Source organism: Ailuropoda melanoleuca, chromosome 8, assembly GCF_002007445.2.
Source record: "Ailuropoda melanoleuca isolate Jingjing chromosome 8, ASM200744v2, whole genome shotgun sequence".
In the NCBI taxonomy this organism is placed as follows: Eukaryota; Metazoa; Chordata; class Mammalia; order Carnivora; family Ursidae; genus Ailuropoda; species Ailuropoda melanoleuca.
This window is the reverse complement of record NC_048225.1, coordinates 80,762,773-80,781,368: the sequence shown is the minus strand read 5'-3', so window position 1 is coordinate 80,781,368 and position 18,596 is coordinate 80,762,773. Positions and strand designations below refer to the sequence as shown.

Here is an 18,596-nt window from a genome sequence, read left to right as displayed (position 1 = left end):
GTGGGGCTCTCAAAACTTGGTTTTCTAAGGCCCGACAAAAGAATAAATATTTTTAGATTAAAAAAACCCCAACATTTCAGAGTGGCAAGTAAATGCATCAGTGTTCTGATGATTCAAATGTTCTAAATGAGGAAGCACTGGAGCAGCATCTGTGCCTGTCTCGTTCCCTTTGAGGCACTGGGAAGTAAGATGACTCTGAGCACCAATTGCTTGCAAATTTCTTCTTCTCTTCGGAAATAAATTTGTGCTAGCAGGTCTCCCAATATGCAGATGCTGCCTCGTTGAGTCAAAAGAACATTTTAAGTAGAAGCATTTGCATTCTGGGGACTGGCTTCTGCGCTTCTAAAATGAGACTCTGTTGAGAAGCCAGATATTCTTCCCAAATCTATTAGGATGGATACGATGTGACTCCATTCCCATTTTTATGCTATATTACTTGTGCTTGATTGGAGACCCTGTTGGACATACATGCCTGTGTACGAGAGAAGAACTTTGCCCTGATGATCTAGCTGATTATACCACTTCTCTGCCTTTTTTGGCTAGTAGACGAAGCATAGCCCTGTCTGCACATGTTGGGGATGTGGGGGCAGGATGGAGTAGTGGATCTGAGCTGGACTTTTGTGACTCACCCGTGACTAGTTTGACTTTGGGGACATTGCTTCTGTACTAATAAAAAATGCTGTCAATCAAAGTAGTATATTGAAGGGTTCAGTACATGGTGTCCAGAAGAGTCTTTATTTAGATGGCAAAAGTGTCAGAAGAAAAAGCACAACCTAAGTCTAATGGGCTGATTGAACTCAAGGGAGAAGTAGCAGGTGGGAAGGTGGAGGGCAAAAGAGCAGTTTCTTTTTTTTATTTTTTTATTTTTTTTATTTTATTATATTATGTGAATCACCATACAGTACATCCCCAGATTCCGATGTAAAGTTTGATGCTTCATTAGTTGCGTATAACACCCAGTGCACCATGCAATACGTGCCCTCCTTACTACCCATCACCAGTCTATCCCATTCCCCCACCCCCTCCCCTCTGAAGTCTTCAGTTTGTTTCTCATAGTCCATAGTCTCTCATGTTTCATTCCCCCTTCTGATTACCCCCCTTTTCTTTATCCCTTTCTTCCCCTACCGATCATCCTAGTTCTTATGTTCCATAGATGAGAGAAATCATATGATAATTGTCTTTCTCTGCTTGACTTATTTCACTTAGCATTATCTCCTCCAGTGCCGTCCATGTTGCAGCAAATGTTGAGAATTCGTTCTTTCTGATAGCTGAGTAATATTCCATTGTATATATGGACCACAGCTTCTTAATCCAGTCATCTGTTGAAGGGCATCTCGGCTCCTTCCATGATTTGGCTATTGTGGACAATGCAGCTATGAACATTGGGGTGCATATGGCCCTTCTCTTTACTACGTCTGTATCTTTGGGGTAAACACCCAGTAGTGCAATGGCTGGGTCATAGGGTAGTTCAATTTTTAACTTTTTAAGGGACCTCCACACTGTTTTCCAGAGTGGCTGTACCAACTTGCATTCCCACCAACAATGTAGGAGGGATCCCCTTTCTCCACATCCTCTCCAACAATTGTTGTTTCTTGCCTTGTCTATCTTTGCCATTCTAACTGGCGTAAGGTGGTATCTCAGTGTGGTTTTGATTTGAATTTCCCTGATGGCTAATGATTTTGAACATTTTTTCATGTGTCTGTTAGCCATTTGTATGTCTTCATTGGAAAAGTGTCTGTTCATATCTTCTGCCCATTTTATGATTTGTTTATTTGTTTCTCGTGTATTGAGTTTGAGAAGTTCTTTGTAGATCTTGGATACCAGTCCTTTATCTGTGGTGTCCTTTGCAAATATATTCTCCCATTCCGTGGGCTGTCAAAAGAGCAGTTTCTAAGCAGGAATGTAGCAGCAAAGACAAGTTCTGGGGATGGGTCAGCCATTTACCATAGCAAAAGAAGGTCATATGAACTCATTTTGGAGTTCAGAGTGGTGCTGGAAGCAGAAATTAAGGAACTGTAAAAATGGCTCGAAGTTTTGGTACCACGTATCTGGTTTCATACTTATACCCAAGCGGTTTACCACATAGGATAAGAAACGGCTGACTCTCTGCAACCAAAGGGGAAGCTGATTTATCCCGAAGCAGCAGCTTAGCACTAACGATGGCATCAGTGCCAGTGAAAATGGCAGGCAGCTTTCTGGGCATTGGCATTGCCTAGGGCATTGTTGGTACATATCCGGATAGATTTTCATGTAAGTTAGAGTTGCAGCAGATAAGTGCAGTGACCTGAAAGCTAAGAGCAGTCCCAGTGAATAACTGTCTTCCTGACATCATTCCCAGGCTCAGCCTGGCAAATTATTTTTGACTTAATGTTGTCTGTACTGTGGTTATATGCACTGCTGTGGCAGGGAATGTTTCAGGTTCTCTCTCTCTCTCTCACACACACACACACACACATACACATCCCTGCAGGTCACATGGTTTTGTTTGGAGGCTATCCAACTTCTCTGAATGACCCAGAATTTTGCTGCTATAGGTTGCCACAGAGCATGATGTGGCCTGTCATAGACTATGACCATCTAAACAGAAGGTAGGGGGACGCCCTGGGTGGCTCAGTCAGTTAAGCATCTGCCTTCAGCTCAGGTCATGATCCCAGGGTCCTGGGATCGAGTCCCGCATAGGGTTCCTTGCTCAGCAGGAAGCCTGCTTCTCCCTCTGCCTGCCACTCCCCCTGCTTTTACTCTCTCTCTGGCAAATAAATAAATAAAATCTGGAAGGAAGGAAGGAAGGAAGGAAGGAAGGAAGGAAGGAAGGAAGGAAGGAAGGAAGGAAGGGAGGAAGGGAGGAAGGAAGGGAGGGAAGAAAAGGGAGAAAGAAAAGGAAGGAAGGAAGGAAGGAAAAATAAATAAATAAACAAAATGTAGGGGTCTGGAACACCTTCGAGCCTGGTGGAACAAGAAAGATGAGCTTAAGTGGGAAGATTACCACATGAACCAGGACAGGGTGCAAAATAATCTGGGAGCTAGAGTCAGAAATGGTGGGAAAACTGCTACAACTCTTTTCTTCTGAACTATATCTTTTATCACAGCCCTCTGGGCCAGCTATTATTCTCTGTCTTGAGTTGGGTTTCCTAAAAGCAGAGCCTAAGTCAGGGATTTGAGTGCACATGATTTATAGAGAGGAATGCTCTCAGAAGAAAGGGAATGAGGGAAGTAAGATAGGGCAGGGGAAAGAGCTAAGCAAGCATTTGGTCTCAGGTTGATTTCACAGGAGCTCTGGAATATGAATTGCACCGTGGAGTTGTTCTACCTTGAAGAAAAGTGGTCATTTTTGGTTTGCTGCTTTCCCTTCCATCAGTCATTGTCTGCTCCCCCACAGCACGGGTGGGTGTGACTTACCATCTTGGTGACTTCTGAGGGCAGTTCTCTGGAGAGGATCACCAGGTAACACTCACGGCTGCTGGGAGAGTGTACTATAACCCAGGGCAGAGGATCTAACAGGCGCAAAAGCAGTGTTGACCTTACCCTTTATTTTATAGGTGGGGTAACTGAGACTCAAAGATAAGCTTTTGCTTTCAGCTATCCAGCCATCCCACGGCAGAGCATGGACTCAGAGTTAGTGAACATAGATTGTAGGATGGCAGTTGACTGATATTTGCCCTATACTATTTTGTCTGTGCACGTGTTCCGGGTCCACAGCTAGTGTACATACCAAAACCAGAAATTAAGTCCCTACATGAATCCTAGCTCCGGCCAAGGCCAACACAGAAGGGCCAAAATGATATTTTATGTTATGTAATCTCTTGTATTTTCATACATTTTGTGAGAAGAAGAACTAACTGCCTTTATTCCTATCTTTTTTTTCCTCCCTTTTTTAGAGAGAAAGTGGGGAGGGGCAGAGGAGAGAGAGACTCTTAAGCAGACTGCATGCCCGGTGCAAAGCCCAACACAGGGTTCAATTTCATGACCCTGAGATCATGACTTGAACCGAAACCGAGAGCCAGACACCTAACCGACGGAGCCACTCAGGCACCCCTATTCCTATCTGTTCAGTAATGTTGTATAGCCAGAGCCTTGGAAGATGGAGATAGTGCCTCTTTCCATAGCTAGGGCAGGCACGCTTCCTATCTATTATGTAATATTTGGGTTTAAGTTCAGTTTCCTTTTCCAGTAATGCAACACACTGAGTACACAGGTATCACTTTCCCTGTAAGCATTGCTTAATGGGAATTGGCCTCAGGGAATTGATACAAAAATGATGATATTCTGGTTACTGCTATTACTGTGAGTAATAAAATGTCTTTAGTTTTTGAAACAGAAGTTTCATGTCTTCTGCCAATATCCATGCAGCTATGGCAGCCTAACTTGTGAGCATGCAAGTAGGGTGAAATCTTGGACCTAGCAAGTTATTGACCAATATATTACCACCTCTGGCTTTATATAAGGAGATTTAACTTTGTGATTGGTGATTTGACTTTCTAGGAAAGCTCTAGAAATTTTTTTTTGCCCACAAGTGTTTATGTCTGTGCCAAACAATGGTATGTCTTTGATGTGCTTTTTAAAATAATTATTTGCTCTAACAGAGATGAAGAGACTCTTCATTAGATTAGTCAATTGGATTAATGCAATTAGGTAGATTGCATTAATGGCCCCAAAGTTCTTCATCCTTTTGGTCAATGAGATAGCAGATGTAACTCACGCAGAGCCTTGAAAATGCTTGCAAAATTGGGCTTGCACTTCTGCCTCTGCCATCTCCATGAGGTGAGCAAGGCTGGTTTATCCTTCTGATTCTAGGATGATGCTTAGAGGCACATGGAGTACACATTCCCAGCCTTACCTAGCCTATGTCAGCTGACCTCTACCTAGCCATAGGCATACAAGGGAGCCAAGTCAAGACTAGCCAAACATCTCTATTAAGCCCAATCTAGATCAGTCAACCTATAAACCGGACAGCTAAATAAATGGCTGTTTGGGTTGTTTTAAGCCATTAATATTGGGAGTAGCAAGAATTTTTACACAGCAAAAGCTAATCGTCACAGCTTTCCAAGTAGCAAGAATTTTTACACAGCAAAAGCTAATCGTCACAGCTTTCCAAGCTTTCCAAGCAATGGATTGCTTTCATTTCTTCATTTTAACAGACTTGTGAGAAGGGTGCTCCGAGTCAGCCACTGCAGCCCAAACTCCACAACTCAACTCTCGGAGTGACATGAGCTCTGCTGTCTCTTTATATGTGTTATATGCCTGACTGCCTACCTTTGTTCCCTCCCTTCTTTCATTTGTTAGTTAATTTATTTATGATTAATACGCTCTTCTAGTGGACAGGTGCTAAGCATACAAAGATAAAAAACTCATAAACTAATGAGGACATACACGGAGGAAAATATTGCAGTAGATATAATAAGTGCTAATGGAGATGTGGACAGTCTGTTGAGAACACAAGGGACAAATCAACTGCCTCTGAGGAATGGGCATGGGTAGCTTCACTGAGGAGGCGTGGTTTTAGGGATATTGTGTAGGCACCGCTATAGTTACTCCCCAGCTCATGCTGGTGTGTTCAACATGGCTTTTCCCACTCAGGAAACCTACTTTGTGCTATGTACTATTCTAAGCACAAGGGATACAAAAACTAATTAGATTTAGCTCCTTCAAGGAGTTTATATTTTTAGCTTAATTCCAGTAGCTTGGCATCCCCCCTCCTTATTTATAAGGTAAGCTATCTCTGAGAGGAATTGCATGTAATCTGATATCAATATTTTAACCTTATTGTGAATGTCTTCCTCCCTCCCTTCTTTCCTTCCTTCCTTCCTTCCTTCCTTCCTTCCTTCCTTCCTTCCTTCCTTCCCTCCTTCCTTCCTTCCCTCGTTCCTTCCTTCCTTCCTTCAACTGTTGACAGAAAGGGTCAGACTGGATTTTTGCACAATGTTCCTCCCCCTCATACTGGGAAAAGGCAGGGGCCCAGAGACTAGACTGATTGACTAGGCCTAAGTAGTAACCAGGAAAGGCCTCCATTGTGGCTGGAAGGTCTGTTTTTAAGTCCTTTCCCTTCTGAATGTTCAAGGTGATATAAATACATTTTATCTTATTAAGTTGGTCCCTGTAACCAAGGAAATGGCCTTCATTCCCAACCCTAAGATACTGTGAGATGGTATCTCAGGAAGTCGTCCCGATAGCCAGTTCTTTGGTGGATATGTGTAACCTCAGCTCACAGGTTACTCCTTAACGTATTCTGGGCCCACTAGTAAGGCTACCTAAGGCTGTATCCACAACAGCTATTCTCAGACTTCCTATTCTGCCTCAGCCAATCACTGACTCCAGTACTCTCGGTAGCTTGTTTGCTAGCATTTGAAGGAATGATTATATCAGATGTACAGACCTACCAGTTTCATTTAGCTGTGAGTGATAGAATTATTTTAAACAAACAAACAAAAGGTTTATTTATTCATACAACCAAATCATGAAGTGATATCTCATGCCTTAGGAGAGACTGGAACCAGAGCTGCCAGGTACACGCACACGTTTTGTGCATAGCACAGGTCCCAGAACGCAAGTAGGAGCTGGAATCCAGTCCTTTCCCCATTCCCAAAGCTGTGTTCTTTGGCATAAGGTTATGTCCAACCAAAGGTACCTTCTGTTTACCTTCAGGGCTCTGTCCTCCCTGAGGCAGTGCGTTTATCTAATTGGTCTGCTCAGAGGAGATACCCATCTTCTAGCTCTTCTCTCCTCCTCCTTTGCTCTTCTATTTCAATAAAAACCCTCATTATAGTTGGAGGAAAATGAGAAAGAAGATTATGAATATAGAAGATAGAAAGCAGCAGCTTTACCAGATAATTAAAAGTGCTTCTTTTGGAACCAAACCATTAGAACAAGATTGAATTAGGGAAGATATTATTGGAAATGTTTCTTGATTTGAGAAAAGATCTCACATTGTAACAACCAAAATTTCTCACTTTTTAGGTAAAATTAATAAAAATTATTACAATACCTAGATACAGTCAGGCACAATTTTTGAATTATGAAGAAGGTGGAAAGTCCTATGAGTACCTCTGACAAAAGGACTAAAACAAATGGAGAGCATATCTACAGAAGCATTATTATTAGACTGGTGACAACTTGCTTTCCTCAACAATAAATGCTAGAAGACAATGGAGCAATACCTGGAATTTTGGTAGCTATTAGAAGAAAGATTATTAGCCCAAATTTTCTATCTAACCAAACAGTTAATTCAAAACTTTTTCATATTCACTAGTAAATATACTACCCACTAATTCTTTTTTAAGAAGTTAGTTGAGGGGCGCCTGGGTGGCACAGCGGTTAAGCGTCTGCCTTCGGCTCAGGGCGTGATCCCGGCGTTATAGGATTGAGCCACATCAGGCTCTTCTGCTAGGAGCCTGCTTCTTCCTCTCCCACTCCCTCTGCTTGTGTTCCCTCTCTCGCTGGCTGTCTCTATCTCTGTCGAATAAATAAATAAAATCTTTAAAAAAAAAAAGAAGAAGTTAGTTGAAAACATTCTCCAAATGACTGATGAATTTGTTAATAATTACATGAGAAGCCATCATGAAAATACAAATCTGGTTTACATTTTGAAGGATCACTTTGTCTACTATAAGAATGGGGTAGTGGAGGGAAAAGATGGAATTTGTGTTCCAGGTGAGAGATGATGATATCCATATGACTGGTAGAAGAATGGCTTATCAAATGGTAGTAGTAGTAGAAAAAGAAATCAAGTGTTCTCGTTTGGGACATGTCAAATCTGAGATGTTTGCGAGGCGTTCAGATGGAGATACACATCTGAGGGCTTGGGGATGCAGTTGCTGAGGCTCGAGAAGTTGAAGTACAAGCACAGCATATAGTTGGAGAGCAGCAGCATATAGATGACATTCAGAACCATGAAAATGGATGATGTCATCAAGGGAGAGTGTGGGGAGAGGAAAAGACCAGAATTGAATACTGAGTACCATGAAAAATAGGGCAAGCAGCAAGCCAGTGACCATACTAGGCTTGTCAGAGCATCAGTCCTTGGGGTGGGGGAGGGGAGAAGGAAGGAAGGGAGGGATGGAAGGAGGGAGGGAGGAACGGAAAGAAAGAAAGGGAGAAAGAAAGAAAGAAAGAGAAAGAAAGAAAGAAAGAAAGAAAGAAAGAAAGAAAGAAAGAAAAAGAAAGAAAGAAAAGGAAGGAGGGAAGGAGGGAGGGAAGGAAGGAAGGAAGGAAGGAAGGAAGGAAGGAAGGAAGGAAGGAAGAAAGGAAGGGAAGGAGGGAAGGAAGAAAGGAAGGAAGGAAGAAAGGAAGGGAAGGAGGGAAGGAAGGAAGGAAGGGAAGGAGGGAAGGAAAGAAAGGGAAAGGAAGGGAGGAAGGGAGGAACTAACTCTTGGATGTAGGCATTGTAGCAGATATTCAAATTCCTCATTGCGTGTTACATTCTAGGTCAAGACTCAGAAATTTAGCAGGGCCAAATACTAGACTCGAACGCTTGAGCTGTGGGACTTTTAAATTATCTGAGTGAGAAAGAATTGACCCATCACCTGGCGTAATAGTGGCCTTTATTCAATAATGTGTGAATGGTGGAACTTTGCTCTAGTCTAATTCTGCCAGCTCAGTTTATGGTTGATAAAGCACTAGCCCCACCTGATATGAACAGGTTACTGAGATCTAAAACTTGACTGACTGAAGCCCTGGTTTACAGCCAGTTTCCATGGATCTTTGCTGGAGTCCTACAGAAAATGCTCTCAGTCTACCTTCTAATTCCAAATGTGTCTCTACACTATATCCCACTGTCAGAGACCTGTACCATTTCAATCCCAAGAGCTGTGAGACTAGTCACTGACATCACTTTAGGAGACACTGGAAGATGATTAGTAATGGTCAACTGAATTCCCCCAGGGGGCAGTTTCATTTTGAATAGGTGAGGGGCTTTTTCTTCCAGAAGTATCCTTGCTGTTTGTCCCATGTTTGGGGCCAGTCATCTTGGCAGGGAACCTCGGAGTCATCCTATCACCTCCATGCTTCTCCAGTACCGTTGTGCTGTGATTGTTGAAAGCATACATTTGCACTCAAGATGAACAAAGCTGCGTAGTGGACATGGAAAGCGCATGGCGAGATCTCTGGGTCCAGAAGTTCCATAACCCATGGGAGAAGGTAAAAGAAATGTGGGTTCCCTTGAGTCACTTGATCAGTTGGACTGCCAAGAACCAGTCAAGAGAAAGTAGTGTCTCTCAGTGGTGTCCCCCCACTCCTTAGTACAGCATATAGTCTGGACTTCCCTACCTCCTGAGGGAGTCAGGGAAGTCAGAGCAGTGCCTCTAATTAGGAGAATCTAATTAGAAACTGTCTTTTAAGTAAGTCTGAAAAAATGTTATTTTAGGCTTTATACCCTTAAATAGAGCGAAGAACTGAGAATGGCTGCAGAGGTGCAAAGTTTAATAAATAACATTTGGTACAGTCTACCCCTTTGGGCTCTCAATGGCCAAACACATCTTTCTTTCCATATTTAACTTCCAAACAACATTATCAGTGTCATGCACCCACCTACCAGCATGCCTTTGTGTATTACATGAATAAAGAAGGACTCTTCCTCTCCCCCAAAAAAGCGAGGTACAAAATTTCACGTGTGCATGTATGGAGGGTGTTCATTCCCTTCCCAGCACAGCTAAAATTCCCTCCGATATTGTTATCTAAAGACTAAACAATAATTGCGACCAATATCAGATAGCCAGGAAAGGAGAGAGTCAGGAAAGTGACATAAATCATTTCTGCTCACATTCTGTTGGCCAGAACTTAGATGCAAGCAGCTGGGAGGGCTGTACCCAGGAGAAAAATGAAAACTGTTCAGTGAACTATAGCCTGGCTTCTGTCATACCAAAAAAGCAGAGTGTTTTAGGAAAGAGGGACTTCTGATTAAACACATGTATTTTTCTCTTCTTTCCCCCACCCTGGAATAATCCTGTAAAATGACAATAAAGGGGTAAAACAGGTAAAGTTAAGAAAGACAAAGAGAACAGGAGAATGAAAGACAGCAAAAGAGAGATGTTAACAAAATTTTGAACATGAACATCAGATGAATTCTATGGAGGAATGGTAAATGTTTGAAAAGAAGATGACAGAGAAAATAGGTGATATTCCCACCCTCCCTCAGCCCCGTGGAAGACCTTAGGTGTCAGAGGGACAGGGTCATTGATTAGCTATAGTCACAATAATAAGGTGTGGCAATATAAACCACAGTATACAGTAACCTTTTGTTATTCCCACTTATGAAGATTAATGGGCAGGCTCCTGTGTTTGTGGGTCAGCTGGGGCTTTTCTCCAGGCTGGGCTTGGCCAGGGCTCCCCAGCGGGGGCCTCTCTGCTCCAGAAGTCTCGCATCCATTCCCCAAGGCCAGTGCACTAGCACGCCTGTGCCTCACTCATAATGAGGACAGAGAAATGGGAACACAAGTGAAAAATGCTAGACCTCTTCAGGACCAGGCTCATCATTGGCACATGGTCACTCACACCTCATTCTATTGGCAAAAGCAAGTCCCATAACCAAGGCTAAAATTCAAGAGGTGAGAAAAGATCTGGGTCTTTAGTGAGAGGAGCTGCAGTCAAGTGCCAGAGGGCGTGGATGAAGGGAGAGGTGCAGAATTGAGTCCATTCATACAGGACCATAGCGGGCCTGAGAGGATGGGCTGGAAATGAGACTGCTGCATGCAGGTCCTGTAAAGAGCAGCTACAATCCCAGCTTTCTCTCCCATGCTGTGGACAGCAGAGGTGGAGGGGTGATTGCTAAAACCCACGGAATAAGTACAAGCCTGCTTTTTGAAAAGTAGAGCACTAGCCTCCTTTCCCCATTTATCTCCCAGAACTCCAGCAGGTCTGGAAAAGAAACTGGTAGTCTTTTCTGGAGAAACTGGAGAATGAACCTGGAGAGAACTACCGATAATGTTCACTGGGGGGCTGCAGCTGTGGGGGGGCACGGAAAATGAAGCAAGATTTCAAATCAAGCAATTATTAATTATATATGTAATTATGCAATTCATCAACATATGTAATTAAATAAATGATGCAAGAATTAATAAAAATATAAAATTATATATACACGAACATTTTAAAATAGTAATGAGTTAGAGATGGGCATGGCATCAGCCTATAAAGATGATCGTTTGAAGAGAGAGATGAGAAACGAGGTGACAGAGTGATGTGCGGCTTTAACTAATCTTTTAAAATCCACTTTACGATGCGTTAGAGACGGCATGACTGAAGGCTCACAGTCTTTGAGAAGCTAGGCACCTGCTGACAGCTAGAACAGAGGTGGCTCTGGAGACTTCAGGAGGCTCGGGAGCGTGTGTCTGTTGAAGAATTTGGAGATCTCGTAAGTTTCTTTTGCTATGTTGCAACACCATGGACTTGAGATCTCAGGACACACATACACAAAGCCTGGAATCAACATTTAAAATACTAGTAATGATTGTATCTATGAGGAGGGATATGTGATTTTATTCATGATGCTTTTCTGCGCTTTCCAAATTTTATATAATAAACGCATTAATGTCAAATCTAGGGGAAATGTTATCTATCAATCCATCTGTCTCCTTATATATTTCCTTCAGATGTTCCTGGAAGGGCAGGTAGACCACTGAGGAAGTGGTACTATAACTAAGTTGGCATAATGTAAAACACCCTGTCTTTTTAGGAATGATTCTGCCTGAGGGGATGAATGGATGGTGGAGGAGCATCCCGAAAAGAACCATCCCGTCTCTTCACTTCATCGGCTCCTCTCTGCATCCTGCCCTTTCTTCCGCACATCACAGTTGTCTCAGCCTCCCTCTTGCTGTTTCACATGTTTTGTCTCTCACTCCCTCAGGCTATTTTCAGATCGCCCCCTCCCACTGCCTGATCTATTTTCATGTAAGGAACATGATTTCTGAGAGCCCTACGTCATTTTTTCTCATCCCCCTGTGGACTGGCCTGAATGCACATTGTCAGAGAATGATGTTGCATGGACTGCAGGGAAGGAATTAAATTACTAATAGATCATTCTCTCTCAGGACAGAGAGGAGGAAATGCAAATAAACACTGTGTCGCCTTACTTCCCTGCTCTTGTACTGGGTGTGCTGGGACCCCAGACCCTCTCATTCTTGGGCTCTCTGGCCTCCTTCTTAGTCTCAAACCCAGTGGACATGGATTAGAAACCCTGCCCCTGGCTAACCATGTGACTGGGGAGGTTCTTACGCCCCTAAGCCTAGGAGCTCTTCTCCTGAAGATGGGAGTGGTAACACCCCCACCACTGAACACAAGATGGGAAACAGCTACCCCAGCCAGAGGAGGGGCTCAGCCAAAAGCCCTTACCAGCCTGTGCTTCTGACTTGAGCTGCTGTCTACCTCTTCTGTTCCAATTTAACTAGCGAACTACAGGGCTCCTGTCACGACATAAGGAATGTCCTGCCTGCATTTCTACAATCCTATCTGGGCTAAACTCAGATACAAGTGGAGACAGACACTGAGAATCTTAGCTATAAGAGAATGATAGTTGCAAGCTTCTCTGTTAAGGAAACCTTTCTCAATTAAAACAAGCAAATATATGATAACCTGCCCAACTCCCACACTTTCCTGGATGATCTTAGGTATTTATTCTGGCCCAGGTACTGCGATGGGTTCTCTTTATTTTAACCTTGTTTAAGCCTCAAGAAACCCTGTGAGAAATTATCATCCTGATATTATAGAGAAGAAAGTGAAGCTCAGAGAGGTTGCTCAAGGTCAATTGCTGGTAAGTACTGGAGATAAGATTTGAACCTACAAGAAATCTGTACTCTATGTAAGCTCTTAAGTAGATTCCCTGTCATAATTTTACTGTAATTTCCTCTCCCTTTTGCAAGTAGGGACACAATAGGAAACTGAATTTAAAGGCACTAATTAATCCAAAACACTGACATCTCTTTAGGTATTACCCTGTTCTCTCTGAAAAAGGCTCTTTCCTCTCTTTGTTTCTTATTTGTTAACTTCTTCTTAACTTGTGACTCAGTGGATTGGCTTTTGGGATTGCCAAGGGAGTCATTCATTCATTTGTTCATACTTTCTACATCTAGCTACCTATGGTGTGCTGGGACCTGTTCAAGACACTACAGATACAAGATATCAGTGAAGTCAGTCTGTGGAGAGAGAAATATGAATGTGCTCTGACAAAGTCCTGTGGGAGGGGGACATCAAGGAATGCAAATTCTCTAGGCAAGTCAGAGTGGATGCATGAAGTAGGCGGTGTTCAGCTGCAAGTACCAGCAAACCCAACTCAGGATTTATTATCTCACAAAACACAGTGTCCAGGTCATAGTGGTAAAAGTTACAGTCTGGCTAGGGCACCCGCTCCATTGTTCTGCTCCTCCCCACTCCAGTCTCTTTTGTGGCCTGAATTTGACCTCAGCTTCCCTGATGGTTGCAAGATGATGGCCAGCAGCTTCCTTGTGTGTGTCTGAGAGGAGAGAGAGAGAAACCTCTGTTCAAACTGTGAAACAAAATGTCTTCCCTTCAGTCACTTCAGGTCGTGTACCCCTTCCTAGGACAATAAAATCTACCTGAGACATTGTAAAGGAAGGAGTTTCTTATGATGGGCTTTGGCAAAAAGACCCTTTCCCTGACATGAGCTTCTCTTGAGTAGTATGTGTGGTATAGGAAGTGGTAAAGGAGGAAGAGACTGGAGGCTGGATGGGTAGCCAACAAGGTCCACAGCATAGGATTCAGAGGGGGAATGACATGTAAGCTGGTGTTGATGGATGAATAAGCGCTCACCAGAGAAAGGTCAAAGTGCATTTCCAGCGAAGGAGTTAGCTTGTGTCTTTGACCTTGCACCAAGGACTTGACGTGTTTGATGCATGGACTGGTAGTTTCACGGCAGAAAAGTGGAAAGATGCAAAGAGGATTTTTCAAAGGTGGGGGCAATCTAGGATGGGTCTTGCATCCTTAGTCAGGCATTTGTTTTCCATCTGCAAACAATGGAGAACAAAGGGCAGTTTTTATTATACAGCTGGGAATGCTGGATCAGATTTCTCTTGGGATGGTTAACTCCATAAACAGAAGTGTAGGGAGTGGAGAGGCTAGCAGGAAGAAGACAGCTACAAAGTTTCAGGTGAGAGATACTGAGTTCCTGGCTAAATCAAACTGGACATGGATGCAGAGCTAGGGAACTAGAGGGAGGCTTTGGAGGTCACATTTGCTCCTGAAGTCCCTAGTCAGGGTCACTGCTACATAGGAATAAATCACCATGGGAGAGTAAGGCTAACAGTGCACAGCCAACCCCCGGCCAGAGGGCCAGAGATCCCAGTTGCATTAAGCTTCCCTACTCCAGGGCTTGTCTGGGTCTGCTGTGTTTTTATCCTTTGCACAGAGCCTTCTAAATTAATAATCTGAGACTTATGCTCTCAAGAAGAGAGCCTCAGCACCCACTCACTGGAGCATGGCGTTCCTCTCTCTGGTTCATGCTTGGATGTTTCTTCTCTTCACAATCACTCTGACCCTGGCAGATTCCTGAATTTGTTACCAGGGGTGGTTTCTGCAGTTGCTGAGGCTCATATAACAGGTGGTCAGAAAGGGTCTGGGGGGCGCCTGGGTGGCACAGTGGTTGGGCGTCTGCCTTCGGCTCAGGGCGTGGTCCCGGCGTTGTGGGGTCGAGCCCCACATCGGGCTTCTCCACGGTGCGCCTGCTTCTTTCCCTCCCCCTCCCCCTGCTTGTGTTCCCTCTCTCTCTGGCTGTCTCTGTCTCTGTCGAATAAATAAATAAAATCTTTAAAAAAAAAAAAAAAGAAAAAGAAAGGGTCTGGGACTCAGGGATCGAGCCAATTAGAACATTCCTCAGGCAAAACCACAGACAACGGATAACAGAGGTGGTCTCTCCACTCCTGGCCCATGGTCTAGAGGTGTAAAAACTGGAGTTTGTCTTCCTTGGCAGTCTATTATTTTAGAATTCTAAATCTTCTGGAAAAAAATTTTTCCACCTCAATAAATCACTGATCAACTCCTACAGTTCTTCTCTAGGATGGAAATTTAGCTTGGTGGCAGAGAATTTACTAACGGGAGAAGTCGGTGGGTGGGAATGGCGTCCTACCCATGGCATAGCATCAGGACGGGGAGTGCTTCTTCGTGAACTTCTCTTCTGTAATGGCTCATTCCTGCCAGGATACAAACATGCTATAATATCTCATGTAGTTTGTAAGAACACCAACCATCTCAACAAAGATCTCATTGACCTCTTGTACTCTGCAACTACTGCTCCATTTCTCCTTTTCCCTCTCTAGGAAAGCAACTCCCAAAAGCTGTCCAAACTCTTTCTAATTCCTTGCCTCAAATTCTCTCTAACCCACCCTGCTCAGATTTCATCTTCACCACAGTATGGGAACTACTCTTATCAAGATAGCCATGATCAGTGGTCAGTTCTCAATCCTCATGACTTAGCCCCTTGAAACATTTGTTACATGTGGTTATTTCCCCTTTTTGAAACTCTTTTTACTTAATTTGCTGGTCAGTAAATATTTCTGATCACCTGCTAACATCGCTGGCCATTTCTTGATATCCTTGGCGAAATCCTCTTCCTTTAAATGGACCCTAGAAGTTGCAGTATCCCAGGTGTCAGTCCTTGGACCTCTTTCCTTCTCATATTTACTTACTCCCTGCATGAGCTCATCTAGTTTCATGGCTTTAAATATCATTCATATGCCAAAGACTAAAAAATGCATTACTTCAGTTCATTGTACTTGTTTATTCAGCTACTTGCAAGATACCTCCATGTGGCTGTCTACCAGGCAACTCAATATATATATATTATATCATATATAATATTATAATAAAGAGAGTGTGCTCCAAAAGTGTGTATTAGTTACGTCAAGCTACAAGATAGTTGCTCTAATCAGGAATTTGCACTACAGCTGGCTTCATTGCAGAAAGGCCATTCTCCAGAGGCAGCTACTACAAGCACTTCAGCTATCTTTAACTCTGATCAACACCAGACATTTTGCTAATTAGCATGCTGAAGTCAAAAATGAGTTTTCATTTGTGAAATTAGTGGCTTGTTAATCAGCATAATGGATGTTAGAAATGGGTTTTCGTAGGTCAAATTAGAGGTAATCAAGATATGGGAAGTGGCTAAAATATTTTAGGGACATTCCCTACCCACTTAAAAACAGGGTATAAGAATCTAGCAAGGCTAATGGGCTGTACACTTAGGGATAGTACCTGAAACTTGATTCTTAAACAGTTCTGGTTTTAGCCATTAGAACAAAGGATTTCTGGATGTCTGACCCTGCCTTGGAATATGATCTTCTGCTGAATAGACTTCTCATGCCTGTGGTGACTGGAGCACTGGAAGGCCGGTGTGTTGGGACAGCATCAGGCTTACAGAGCAGGTGTATAAATTGCTTTGTGCCTACTTGTTAATGACATTATGTCTGCATATGTGGTAATATCTGATCAGAGACTTGCTTTCATTATAACTTGGTAATGAGGTTGTGGGGGCAGTAACTGATTCACCCATTTCGACTTTTTCTGTGGCTATAGTTGTATACCACAATGAATCTAAGAGTTGTGCATTATCAAACTGGCTTATGTCAGTTTTCAGTACAGTTCAAACATAACATGGCCAAAACAGAACTCTTCATTCACCATCCCCTAAAATGTGCTCTGCCCAGGCTTTGCCTTCATAGCAAATGGCACCTTCATTCACCCTCGGGCTCAGGCCTGAACTTAGCACCTTACCTGAACTTTGCCTCACACCCCCAGCCTATCCACCAACAAGTTGTCTTGATCCTGTCTTCAAAGAATATCAATCTGTGCACTTTCCTCTATGTCCATAGTTCATCTCTCATCTCTACTACTACAGTGGCCTCCTTAAAGGCATTCCTACGTCCTTTGTTATCTCTGGTTGGTTCCCACAGAGCTGCCGGAAGAGTTTGTCTACAATGTCAATGAGATCATATTGCCCTCCTGCTTTAACCCGTACAAAGTTTCTTATTACACTTAGAATTACATCTCAACCTGTTGCCATGTCCTCTAAGACCCCCTGCGATCCAGCCCCTGACCACCATTCCAACCTCTTCTTCCCATTCTTGTCTCACCCCACTCTTACAGAATTCAGTCTTCCTTCCGTTCAACCTTGCGAATTCGTTCCTGTCTCAGGGCCTTTACACTTGCTGCCCCCTCATCAGAAATACTCTCCCTGAGCCTCAGGTCACATGTCACCTCTTCAGAGAGGACTTCCTTATCAACCACCTGCTCTAAAATGGCCCCGTTCCTGCCATTCTCTATCCTGTTACCTGCTCTACTTTACTGATCTTGTGGAATGAGATCATAATATATCTTTATTTGTTAAATATATTGTGATCTATTTCCCCTACCAATAGAAAGGCTCCATGAGGGTAGAGACTTGAATCTTGCTAGCTAATGTATCCCGGACAACAGTGCTAGGCACATAGTAAATAAATATTCCTTAAATATTTGTGGAATGGATGAATGGTTCCAATATTCTTACATATTTCTGTTTCTCCCATGTTGTGATGTCAAATTCATTACAATTGGAAAGGCAGTTGGGGAGTGAGATATCTCTTTGTGAGATGTGCTTATACCTATGCATTCATTAATGTAAGTCATCTTTCTTGCGCGCTGTCTATCCATCAAACCCTGTAGTTGGTGAGGATGCAACTGTGATCAAGCCAGACGGGTTTTCTGCTCTCGTGGAATTTACCATCCCATCGGAGTCATAAACATTAAACAGAAGCAAATGATTACAAATTATTATGAGAGATATAAAGAAAAACAAAACACTGGAGTACCAAGATAGAGAGAACATTATAGAAGCTGGTTAGAGGCAGCATCTCTGAAGAAATGACCTTATGTTGAGGCCTGAAGGATGAGAATGAACAAGACTTGTAAAGAGGATGGCAGGTGCGAAGATCCTGAGGCAAGAAAGAAGTCAGCCAGTTTATAGGACTGAGAGATGTACACGGCTCAGAGCTGTACGTGAGGGTGGGAGCCACATTTGACATTGAAAGGAAAAGCAGAGACTGAGCCACCAGGGGAAAATGGACTGGGTATGAGTTTGGAGTCAGCATGAAAGCAAGAACATCAGTTAGAAGATAGTCATGATGGTTGAGCCAGACTTGATATAAGCCTGAGCTAATGTGGTGGCCCGGAAAAAGGAAAGATGTAGCCACATTAGAAGTATATTTTGGATATAGAATCATTAGGAACTGGAGAAGGATGGAATGTGGGTAACCAGGGCTATATACATGACAGATCTCCAATAAATACGTGATCATATTCTATCAGGTGAAATAAGCATATTTTCCAGATTTTATGGAATTTGCAGTGGGGGGAAGGGCATTGTTTTCTGAGAAAATGGGGGAAGAGTGAGCAAAACAGCTTTGAAAAGGAAACTTCTGATTTGCGCACGTTAAGTGCAAGACAGCTGCAGCACATCAGTTGAATCTGCAAGCCCAGAGTAGACAGGACTAGACTGGGGATAGTGATTTTGTATCCATGGAAATATAGATGGTGTTTAGAGCAATTGGAATGGAGAATGTCACCCAGGAGAGACTTATGAAGAGGATATATCCCCGAAGGTCCCGGGAAATGTGACAATCTCTGTC

At 43.1% G+C, this 18,596-nt stretch overlaps 1 long non-coding RNA gene across 1 annotated transcript; it reads right to left on the bottom strand.

Moving 5' to 3' along the window:
- Positions 1–13,767: 13,767 nt before the first annotated feature.
- On the bottom strand, positions 13,768–17,232 carry LOC109489135. The gene is made up of 3 exons (XR_002142077.1): positions 17,078–17,232; positions 15,065–15,128; positions 13,768–13,946 (listed from the first exon to the last, which is right to left on the bottom strand). It is a non-coding gene; the product is annotated as an uncharacterized LOC109489135 (long non-coding RNA).
- Between the last annotated feature and the right edge of the window lie 1,364 nt (positions 17,233–18,596).